General features: G+C 48.3%; 1 protein-coding gene across 4 annotated transcripts in view; it reads right to left on the bottom strand.

The window, feature by feature from the left end:
- SGMS1 (sphingomyelin synthase 1) overlaps nucleotides 1–12,087 on the bottom strand; it is a 90,230-nt gene that overhangs the window by 24,188 nt on the left and 53,955 nt on the right. For 3 of the 4 annotated variants that reach the window (XM_050976338.1, XM_050976339.1, XM_009087574.4), the window contains one exon: nucleotides 11,662–11,903. The exons of the other annotated variant lie outside the window; for it this stretch is intronic. The gene's annotated coding sequence lies outside the window, so the exon portion shown is untranslated. The remainder of the gene's footprint in view (nucleotides 1–11,661; nucleotides 11,904–12,087) is intronic. 4 annotated transcript variants of the gene reach the window in all.

Below are 12,087 nucleotides of genomic sequence, written 5' to 3'. Positions count from 1 at the left end.
AAGGCAAGCCAAAACTTATACTACAGACTGGAAGATGCCCTCCTGCATGTTTCCTCTTGCTATAAATAACAAATAGTTATTGGCTTTCTCATTTATGTATTAATTTTTGTTTTGCAAGTTATAACTGGTCACAAAAATCCTGATATAGTACAATTTGTAATTACTGCTTTTGATATAGTATAATCTGTCAGTTTATGCATGCATCATACAGGTTTTATAAGTAGTAATGTCATATATACTATCTTAGACTGTAGCATAATGTTGAAATTATTTTTCATGTAACTAACTCAGAAAATGGTATAAAAGAATTAAAAGTGATTTCCCACATTCGGGGACTTTCTTATGTGAAAGACAAGATAACAGAAACAGAAACCAGAGCACCAAAAAAACAAAAAGAAGAATTTATTGACCCTCATTATCAGGGAATGAAAATACAACAAGATGGAACCAGAAGAAAAACTAAAATATATTGGTTTCATCTGCAAGATGGCATGAAAACAAGTCAAAGGTTAAAACTCAAAAGAATGCTTGAATATGTATAAACCCTTATAAATACACATGTACCCCCTATAATGTAACAGCATATAGAGAACATATGGTTTAAGAATGGCTTCATAGAGAACATGGTTTAAGTTAACTGTGTGCAAATAGCCAAGCATCCCAGCCCTTGGATTTATCTCTTTTATCCCTTATAAACCTTTATAAAAATGTTCAACAGTGAGCTGTGTCTCTCACACTCTCACGAGGCCGTGCATTAGTGCAACTCCCTGCAGGGCACCCGCCACACGCTGCTCCCAGCAAACACAGCAAACACAGCCCACTGCTTGGATAATCTCAGTTGGTTCAGGCTCTCAAAAGCCACATCCACCCTTGGAAAAACAATTAATAAAAGCCAGCATTCCATCCTGGGAAGTGGACACGGGAATTAACTATTTAATTAATGAAGGGACGCCCGTCGCTTTGGGAGGATCGCTGCAAAACCAAGCCTGGCTTTCACAGCCGCTGTACACAAACAGTTAAATGCAGCAAGGACCAGCCCTGCATCTGACAACAGCCAGAACTGCAGGAACTCAGTGGCTCTGCTCCTCTTCCAGAAAGAGGAACCCAACCAAATCAACCTCCTTCCCTTCTGTGGCAAAGTATCGCATGACCAAGCAGCTCCAGAGGCACCTGGCTTAAGGAGCTTTAATTATTTGTTGTTGTTAAGTGTGAACAGATGGGAGGGAGGGAGAGGAGGAAAGATTTCAATCTGCACGTGGGTGAAGCTCAGATTAGCAAGGTATTAAGGACAGCAAGGCAGTGAGGTGCTGCCTGAAAATAGCCCCACTCTCACCTATCTGCTCTCCCAGATGGATCAGGAGATCCATGGCCATGGAGCCAGGGTTCTGTGACTGCTGGGGAAGGATGGGAAATTGCAAGAGTATTGGAAAAAGCTGCTGAGGCTGAAGATAAAAGGGTTACAATGAAGCAGCAGTCTGAATTTTTGAACAGAGAGTCCCCTCTTTCCAGCAATACCTGCTCAGAGGTGCACCAAAAATCAAATAAGTCTCTTCAAGACATGCATGTGCAGGAAGGAGAGGAAGGCTCTTGTTGCACAGTTGCTCTAGAAAAATCAGGACATGCAGGAGAGTGTGACGCTGCTTTCCATCTCCCTTGAGCTTGCTGGGAATAAGCCCTTGCCATAGGTAAATCTCAGGAGACACTTTCCCTGGGGATGTCCAGCAGGATCCAATATCCCTGCTGCATGTGAGCAAGGAAACAAAAAGAGGGAATAACAATTCTGCTGCTCTTTCAGAGGAGCTCTCAGGGGCTCCTCTGAGCAGGAAGGGTGAGGTAAGATGTTCTGGTACTGCAGGAATTCATCTGGGGTTTAGACTGGATGCTGGGAAGGGTTTGCTCCCTGTGAGGGTGGGGAGGCCCAGGGTGCAGCAAGCTGGGATAGTGAAAGGTGTCCTTGCCTATAGCAGGGCTTGGGATGAGAGGATCTTTAAGGTCCCTTCCAAACAGAACCATGCTGGGACTGTGTGATCTGGCAAGGAGCCCTTGGGAGCAGGAAAAGCCCATGGAGGCACCTCATGACAGCCTCTGACTCCCCAGCATCCCCTCCAGGCCTGGGAAATGCCTGTGGGCCTCCAGAATATCTTAAGAGTACAGAACAAATAAAGGGCACCCTGCCACAGCTGCTGCTTTACCCAGCCAGCCCACAACCAGACCTGCTCTACAGGACTGTCCTCGAGCTCTGCTCTGACATGCAACTTTTAGAGAAGTCTCCCACACCTTCTAAACCTGATAAAATAGGACATTTCAATAAAAGGTTATTAAAAAGGAAAAAAAAAAATCTTCCTGCAAGCCACACGAGAGCTGTTGAAATGACTACTGGTGGGAAAATACAAGTGGTATTCTGGAAACAAGATAAAGTACTAAATATACACCAAAAGATGTTCAACAGTCACAGAAGTTGGAGTTTGGGGGTTGTTCAGGTCTTTTTGTTTTGCTTGTGTGGTTTTTAGAGGTTAGGGTAGGGCTACTAGATATAGCACAGGATATAAATACACATGAGGTTCTCTTTTAAAAGTAAATATATTATTATCTGTCCTTGGGCATTGCAAAAGCTTTTCACTGGGACTGAAAATAACCTAAATCCACAACTATTTCATGTGGGTGAGGGGAGAGAAGTACAGTGGCAGAGATCCTGCTGAAATATACAGCTCATCCTGTGTGGCACCACAACAGCACTGACAACAAGGGTCTAATTCTAGGTTTGATTTCACATCAGCAGTGAAACAATGAGGGGTCTGGAATTTATCTGATCCTGAGACAAACTTGTGCTGGTCTGGATCAGCCTGAAATATAAGCACATATGGCACCATGTAAATTCAGATTTAATGGGGACACAGTTGAGCTCAGCCCAGAAAAGCCAGCAGCTCCTGGACAGCACAAGGAGACCACATTCCTGGCTGGTTTGGGGATTTCTTGCCCTCCCCAGACACGATGTGCAGGTTGCCAGCAGCAAGGCTGCAAGCTCTCCTTCCTTTCTGGAGGAGCAAGGAGGAAGGATCAATACTCAGAAAGCTCTTGAGAAGCAGTGGAACAGCCCCTGGGGAGCAGAGCAGACACAGCGCCAGCCCAAAATTCAGGAAGCCTGGAGCTCCTCAGCCCACTAAAAGCCACTTTTTGCCAAGTAACCAATTTCCTTACACTCTCCAGTAAATAAAACATGAAGGGCAGGCAGAGCCATAAAATATGAATGCACCCACGTCCGAAAGCAACAGGCCCTGTTATTGTAGATGCTGCATAAATCATTGAGGACAAGGGGACTTGTGTCCCCTAAGGGAGGGCACAGAATTTGGGGTCAGTCAGCAGGCAAGGGAGCTTGATATTAAGAAATGTTGCATCTATGCTCTCCTTTGTGATCTGCACTGCCTAAAAATAGCAGAAAACACTTTAGTGCATGGATTATTTAGTCAGGCCAGATGGGTGAAAGGCACAATCAAGCCTCAAGACAAACATCAGATGATTTTGGTGTGGGCCTCCACCAAACACAGCACTGGGAATGGGATGGCACAGCACAGAATCCCAGAATGGTCTGGAATTGATAAAACCCATCCTGCCACGGGCAGGGACATCTTCCACTGTCCCAGGCTGCTCCAAATGTCCAACCTGGCCTTGGGCACTGCCAGGGATCCAGGGGCAGCCACAGCTGCTCTGGGCCTGCCCACCCACAGGGAGTCCCACTGGGAATTCAGCCAGAATGACCAAAATGGTCCTTTCTGCCTGATTTCCCTGCCTGGGGCCACGACAGTAGTTATGAGCTGCACTGTTGAAACTCACTGCTGTATCTGTTTCCCAGAGCTTTGCCACACAAATACAACATCTTCACAATTTCAAGTGTTTGCAGTTACAAATGTTGCTCTGGCAAATTTCTCTAGGGAGGAGTAACAGCTACTTTATGGAAAACTTGCCCCCAGTCACTGCCACCTCCTTTTTCTTGAGATTTTTTATTTCAGGCAGTTGACTGACAAATAACACTGCTGCTTACAATGCACAACATCTTGCCTTTTTTGTGTTTGTACAATTTGATTGAAAAGGCACAGCAGCTTTCAGACAGCTGGTGGCCGACAACAACCTCCAAGTTCAGTCATGACAGCCCTGCAGGTAGCTGAGAACCACTTTCCACTGCAAAAATGTGACCCCAAGTATTTTTGGATTACCTTTTCACTACTCTGTATTTACAAAGTGGCCTTGAGGTGATCCTGGATGAGTTGAAGCAGATGGATGAGCTCAGGATGAAGACTGTGCTCAGCTGTGTCAGTGTATTCTCAAGGCCAGGACATGCAAAGCTCCAAGCCAGTGGTGCTCAGGGCATTCAGGGACTTGACACTGCTCCTTCCTACCTTACAGGAGCACAAAGCTCAACAGGTACCACTGAAGATCCACAAATTGCCAATCTGACCTAGCACTCAGCTTGTGGATGCCTCCTCCTCTTGATTTTCCAGAGGTTCAACAGAACTGAAAGTAATCTTCAGCCCAAAGTTATTTCTGAGTGTAAAACCACTTCACAGAGTCCCAGGACAGTTTGACTTGGGAGGGACCTTAAAGCCCATGCAGTTCCACCCCCTGCCATAGGCAGGGACACCTCTCACTATCCCAGGCTGCTCCAACCTGGCCTGGGACACTTCCAGGGATCCAGGGGCACCCACAGCTTCTCTCTGTAGCTCTGCTCACCTTTTTTCAAAGGTACTTTTCAAGCAGGACTCCCTCTCTGCTTCAAAGCAGTGCATGGCAGAGCCAGGAGGCAAACTGTATTATGTAGGAATCTCACCAAATCAGGGAAATGACAAAGAAAAATCAGGAGCATTCATCTCAAACTGAGACCTAGACAAGAGCCAGCAGGAGTGTTAGTGCTCTTTGGCTTTTTTCTTCCTAATTTTCCTTTCCATCTCAGTAGAGTCTGTTCTTCCTTCCCTCCTTTCCTCCATCTTCTGAGGCTCCTCCCAACTCCAGGCTGGACCCTTTCCTGCCCAATGGCACAATCAAGATGAATAATCATCAGGATTAGGAGAAAGTGGAGAGGCTGCTAGAACCAGGGAAATGCCAAACCACCATCAGAAAGAGAGGTCAGAGTATTTTAGATAATTTTGTGATGTCTCCTCATCCTCCTCCCCGCCCAAAATGAGAATCAGCGTGAAAGGATCCCAAGAACTGTAAATAAATGATGACCCTGTTCATCAATGAGCTCAGGCTGCAATGAAATGAAAGCCACAGCAGGCTCTGTAATCACTCACAATAAACCCCTCCAACAGGATCACTCCTGCACTGATGGCTCAATTATGCCTGGGCAGAATGTTACACAACATTAAACATTAACAAAAGTCTGAGCCTGGGTCACTTTTCTCCCAGATAAATCCAAATCAGTAACCCAGTGCTCTTAGCTTAAGTAACCCAGAATTATCAGATCAATTCTTCTTCCACCTTTCCCTTCACATCTGATAAAAGCCAGGCCACCACACAGAGAGAAAAGTGTTTGCAAACAGTCCCTGTGCTAAACAGTTATATTGTTATCATTTAAAATACTGTGGTTTGGGAGAGAGGTGCTAATGTAAATTCAGTAGCTCACAAATTAAACCAGGGGCAAGCTGTTCTGGGCTATGAGGCTTCACTCAGCTCCCCAGAAGGGTTTCTTCCCTCCTCTAAAATCCTGTTCCCAGCAAACAGTTGCACCACTTCTGTTACCAGAAGCTGCAAGAAGACCCGTGAAGACAACCACAGCAGAAAGCTGCTTTCATTTCTCCTTTGGCTTTTGCAATATCACTTTTTGTAACTCCACCAGAACTAGAGATCCCCTCAGCACCTGAAACAACTGTCCACTCTCTCTGCAACTGTATTAATACAAACTAAAGCTTCTCAAGGTTTGCCCAACAGACCACAGGACCCCAGGGTGGCTGAGGCTGCAGGAGCTGAGCGGGCACCTGGTGTCCCCTCCCTGCTGGAGCGGGGCCATGGCAGAGCCCAGGGCACAGCACTGTGTGCACCCAGCTGTGCCCCAGCCCCAGGGAGGAGAGCCCCCAGGCTCTGTGGGCAATCTGCTCAGGCTGGGCACCGCCCAGGGAAGAAGTTGTGCCTCCTGGGCAGGGCAATGGCTGGGCTCAGGCCCTGCCCGTGGCTCTGGTGCCATGGCTGGGCCCCGGAGCAGAGCCTGGGCCCTGCTCTGCCCCTCCTGCCCCCAGGGACAGCCAGGCCTGAGGGCCCCTCTCAGCTGGGGCTCCTCTCCAGGCTGGGCAGCCCCAGCTCCCTCAGCCTTCCCTGGGCCCCCAGCTGCTCCAGGCCCTTCCCAGCTCCAGCAGCTCCTGGCCCTGCTGTGCTCAGCCCCCAGAGCTGGACACAGCACTCCAGAGGTGCCTCCAGGGCTGCCCAGGGCCAGGATCCCTCCCTGCCCTGCTGCCAGGGCTCTGCTGCTGCTGCCCCAGGCTCCCCTTGGCCTCCCTGGGCCCAGGAGCCTCTGCTGGGACAGGGACAGCTCGGTGTCCCCAGGACCCTCTGCTGGGACAGGGACAGCTCGGTGTCCCCAGGACCCTCTGCTGGGACAGGGACAGCTCGGTGTCCCCAGGACCCTCTGCTGGGACAGGGACAGCTCGGTGTCCCCCAGGTCCCACCCCACAGAGCTGTTCCAGCAGCTCCCCCCCAGCCTGTGCTTTTGGTCTTTGTTGCTTTAACCTCAGTACAAGATCCAAACACGCTGAGAGAGCTGAACAATGCCAGGATTTAGGTGGGGTGTGACTGGTTTAGAACAGACAAACCAAAGTCCCCAGAGCAAAGCAGGTGGCTGAGATGAAAAGGGAGAATTGCAAAACACCAAAGGAGTTAGAAATTATATGGAAAAAACCCAGAAAGGTGGGAAGATGAAGAAATTGAAATCAAAGTTACACCAAAACTCACTTGCTGGCGGTCTTTCAGCTAAATCCCTCTCACCCTTGATGCTTAACACCCAACAATCCCAAAGCATCAGCTTCTCCCATACAAATAAACAGAAGTCAAATGTCTTCAACTTCCTTGTTTTAAAAAATAAATCAAGTATTACAGCATCATATCTTAGTGGTGAAAAACCTGCTTGACAGCTGAAATGATCTTTAAAATTTACAAGAAAACAGTGTTATATCTATCACTGAGACCAATGAATTTTTACTCCTGGTTATGAAAAGCAGCCCAGCAATTAGTGAGGAAATCATGCTGAAGTGTTGTGAAACAACTGAATAAAAATACCTGCTTTTCTTCAAGATACAATTCAGTTCAGTTTCTCTTTCAGAGGTTGAAATGTAACTTCAATTCTTAAATTCACTTTTAAAAGGTAGAACAATTCCAGGTAAAGGTAAACTGATACTGAATCCCACCTTGTATTCACAGCTTCTCAAAAACAATAAATGCTGTTTGTCCTCAAAGTATTTGCCCAGGAAATGTGACAGGTTTTGAAAACTAAGTATTAGATGAACATTCTTTAGCTATGATAAATAACTGCTGCAGCCCTTTCACCACATCCTTTGCAGGGAATGCTTGGTACAGGATGCATTCTGGGTTTTAGGATCTATCTAGGATATATGAAATGCCCCTGGATATTTCTTTCTTTACACTGTACAGGTTGGGTCACTGTTTATCAGTGCATGGCTGGGAGTGCCACAACAGCAGCTGAAAAAAGGAGAATTCAAATTGTTCTAAAGGTTGATAAAGAGTTTAAAAAAATTAAAGAAAGCAAATAAATACAAACTCAAACCCCCCCAAATCAAATCAAGGGGGGGGGGGGAGGGGGAAGCAGCAGGAAACAAACTTTTCCCAAAGAAAATAATGGTTTTCCTAACTGAATTTTAGGAATTCAGTTGTTTTAGGAAAGGCAACAGAAAATATATCAAAAGGACCAGTGATGTTCCTACAAGGAAGGGTGATAAACACTGAAGGCTGGTGACAAAGCACTGTACAGTGAACACTTCCTAAAAGCAACTTGAAAAGTCCATAGTTTCCAAAGCACAAGTTATTTCCCCTTGGCTTGTCTGTTGACACTTCACACACTTATTGCAAAATAAAGTCTCTTCTGAGAGTGTCATATTACACATTCACATTCAGTGAAATCACACCCTCACTATTTTTTGGTTTTGCTTTTTCTTTCCCCCAAGTAGAATTCTCTTCACAAAACAGCAGAATAAGAACAATTCAAAGAGCAGAGTAAATCTCCTAAAATCTTTGTCCTTAACTTGGGCAGACTAACCCAAATGAGCTTAAACCAAACCTTTCCAATGAGAGCCTTCAGCTGAATTCCAGTCCCTGCACACCTGGGACTGTATCACCTGTGCCAGCAGAGCTCAACAAGCTTTTCTCAGAGGCATCCCCCTCCTCTTCTCCTGTACCTGGGTGATTCCATGGTGGAAAACCTGCTCTTTTGCTGGTTTTCTGCAGGAAAACCTGCTCTTTTGTTGGTTTTCTGCAGGCAAGGAGCACGAGCAAGTCCTTCCCCTTTCGGTGGCAGCAGCGAGTTGTGAGAGCAGCCCTGCTGGATGCTGAAACCATACCTCACATTTCCTAATCTGCCTTTCTATTTTTAACCAGAGTCATCTCCCCCACCTCCTCTGCCAGGCAGACAGCTGCAGAAAGCAGCTGGAGACAACAGAGTGCTCCATCAGGGCCATTTTCCTGGCCAAAAACCATCCTCAGGCCAGATGAGAGTGCACAAGGGACATTCCCAAGGTGTGCTTCCTTCTCCTTGTCCCTTGTGGCCACAACAGCTCTGACTGCACACAGAGTGTGGCAGTCTGGTTACCCAAAGGACCGTGGCTCACCTGAACTGGCTGAGATCCCAATCTGCCCCTCTTGTCCCTAAAAACTCAAGGGAGAAAGGCTCCAGCAAGGATCCAGAGCATGGATCTGCTCCTGCACTGGGCTCTCCCAGGATAGGGAGAAGGGACCACCCTGCCCTCTGTAAGGCAGCATCACCACCTGACACAGCCTTTGGGAACACTTGCTGGGGTGTCCCCAGCACTGAGACCTCCTTCCACAAGCTCACACCTCCTGGGGAAAGGTCTGGAGTCACCTTCTCCTCCAGGTTTGGAAATCTCCTCCCCCAGGCACTTTGGTGTCAGGTGTCAGATACGCAGCAACCCCTGAATTCTCTGCTCACATGGGAGAGCAGCTTTGAAAAGCTCAGCTTTAAAAAGCTAATGTGCAGCCAGGCTGTAAAGTTAACCAAGCAAAAAGGGCACTTTCCTGAGCAGCAGGAGCAGTTTGGAGCTTTCCCAGGCAGCTGGAAAGCCGGGCACGCAGAGCACAGGCTGTGCAGGGCGCTGAGCTGTGCCAAATTTGGGCTCGCAGCACTTGGGGCATGGGCTAGCACTGAAAGTGAGGTCCAGCTCTCTGAGCTGTGCCCTCCAACTGGACTCATTTTCTCCCTGGAGATGCCAGAAAATGCCCTGGTAGGATCAGGCAGACCTTTTGGCAGAAGACAGCCAGGCTGAGAGTTTGGCACTTGAAAACAGACCTGGCTTATTTTGGGGGGGGGGGGGGGGGGGGAAGGCACAACTCCAACACCGACTCAGGGAGCTTAGAGGAGTTTAGCTGGAAGTTTTGAGTCATGCTCTTGGACATGGGCAGCTAGAACAGCTTAAGCCCTTCTTGAACCCTTTTTCTTTTGTTCAGGACATGGCTGCAAACATCACAAATGGAACTACTTCTGCTGTTGCCCATGTGCTACAGATTTTCCACGCTTTAAGTTACTCACACAAAACAAACTCACTGCCAACACGATCAATCAAAATGTAAAGCAAATGCAGACAGGACTGTACAGACTCTAAGTATTAAATGCTGAAGAGAAACCCATCACTTACATGCCTAGAGAAACAAAAGTCAACCAAAACAGAAGTCTGGTGTGGAATTAAGCACAGCAAGACCCACAGCAAATCTTCCCAGCTCAAAGGGATTTGAATCACAGGATGCCAGGAAACGAAGCTGCTGAGCAAAACACTCCATCAGCCATAAACCCACGTGAAATTACATTTCATTAATGAATGACAGTGTTTTACAAGTAAGTAAATGCTGTGTTTCCCCTCTGCCTCAGCTGGAGCTGCTCTCTTAGGAAAAAGACCACAGGGTGAGCAGGTCCTCTCCCATCATTAATCCACTGGACTACAGCACTTTGTTAACAGGCATAGAAACCACGGCAGCAGCAAACACCCACGTGTGAAACCAAGATCTGAAAGTAATTTAATTTCTTACCTTCTGGAAAAGGGGAATTTCAGGGGCAGGAAACCTCTTTAGCATCTTTTACAGGCACCAGGCCCGTGGGTTAATGATTTACCTGACAGTGTTGTTAAGCAGATTAGATAAGAGTGGTTTTGTTATGGTCTGTTTTCCTGCCTGTGTCTGCATAACCAAATCAACCAGCAAATGAACAAGTCAGGGTATTACTCGACAGAGCAGAAAGAAATTAATGCTCCCCTCAGCTTGCTCACACCATCCTGCTATAAAACCACATTTTTTATACAGATACACATGCCCATCTATACACACACAGCCTAAAAAACAACGCCTGGAGTAGCTCTTCTCTGTGTGTACACTTGTGTGTTCATATACACAAACACGTCTCAAAAATACACACAGATAAGCCACTGCAGGCAGTTTGGTTTAGTTTCTTCCCCAGAAGTCAAGTAAAAAAAAAAAAAAAAAAAAAAAAAGAAGCCTCATTGACTCATCGCTCTAAATCTATTATAAAGCTTCCAGCTTAAAGCACTGAGTTCCAAAGAGGTTTAGGATGAGCAGAAGAGGCAGACGAGCCCAAAACGCACAAATAGGATCACAGCCCCTGGAAAGACTCAGCAGCGGATCCAGGGATAAAGTTCTGTTCCCCTGTGCCCTCCGAGAGGGTTTCTGTGTTCTCCCAGTGACTCACAGGCTGCTCTCCACACCCGGGGCCACCCTGCTCTACACCCGCGGCTGGGTTTGTGCTGGGGGGCAGCGGTGACACCGTGACAGGCACAGGCACAGCCACTCTACAACATCACAAAGTCTAAAACACCTTCGTGCTCCTGCTCCTTCCTACAAACACCGCACACAGCTGCCCTGGGGATATCTGGCAGCAGTCAAAGGGGAGGTCAGGCGTGGGGAGAGCTACCCGAGGTGCCAAAGGGGACAGCAGATTGTCCCTGGCTTTTCGTTTGTGCAGGCAGTGCCCTTGCCAAGCTGTGTAACTCTGGTTCTCTCTCACAGGTGTGCTGCAAACAAACCTACAAACCCAGAAACCAGGTGGAGATTCCGTGCCCCGGCAGGAGGTGAAGCTGCCTGATGGAAACACAACCCTGACACAACCTGGGGGACAAGCCACCGGCAGGTCGCTGCTGTCCCACATGCTGGCAGCTTGGCTGGTTTCTAGTAAAAAAGACCCCGAGCTAAACTAAAAACTAAGATTAAAAGCAAGCAGTGAACAACAAAGTAACCACAAGTTTAAGCGCCACTTTCAAAAAAAGTAACCCGAGCAAAAAGACAACCGACTCCCCATAGCTGCGCTGTAGACCTGACTGTATCCAAGCCCCTCTGTGGCTCCCCAAACGCAGCCCCCGGCCGTCCAGCAGCAGCCAAACACCCCTTCACACACTCAAACGGGACCATCCGGAGAGGAAAGCTACTCACTGCTGGAAATGAGGCGGCAGAGAGCAGCAGAAAACGCAGCTTTTCCTCTTCCAGCCGCAGCCGCTCCCGGCAGCAGGACGGGGACACGGCGGCGGCGCGGCCACTCCCGGAGCGCGGAGCGCACCCGCGCCTCCTTGGCCAGCCCCAACTTCCTTCGCCTTCAAAGTTGCCTTTCAACTTCCCTCAGGCTGGGCTTCCTCAGTGCTCCTCTCCCAGCTGCTGGCCAGCCCCGCGGGAAGCGCCTGCGGAGGGAAACGGGGAGAGGTGAGCGGAGATCCAGAGGGGATGGAGCGAGAGCGCTCCCGCCGCTCCTTCCGCGGGCGCGCCAGTGCGTCAGCACCGAGAGAGGAGGGGACGGAGCGCCCGCCACAGGAGGAACGGCGAGAGAAGGAGGAGGAGGAGGAGACCGGGAGTGCCAGCCCGGCC

Source organism: Serinus canaria, chromosome 6 (genome assembly GCF_022539315.1).
Source record: "Serinus canaria isolate serCan28SL12 chromosome 6, serCan2020, whole genome shotgun sequence".
Lineage (NCBI taxonomy): Eukaryota > Metazoa > Chordata > Aves > Passeriformes > Fringillidae > Serinus > Serinus canaria.
This window is presented reverse-complemented; position numbering and strand designations above follow the sequence as displayed.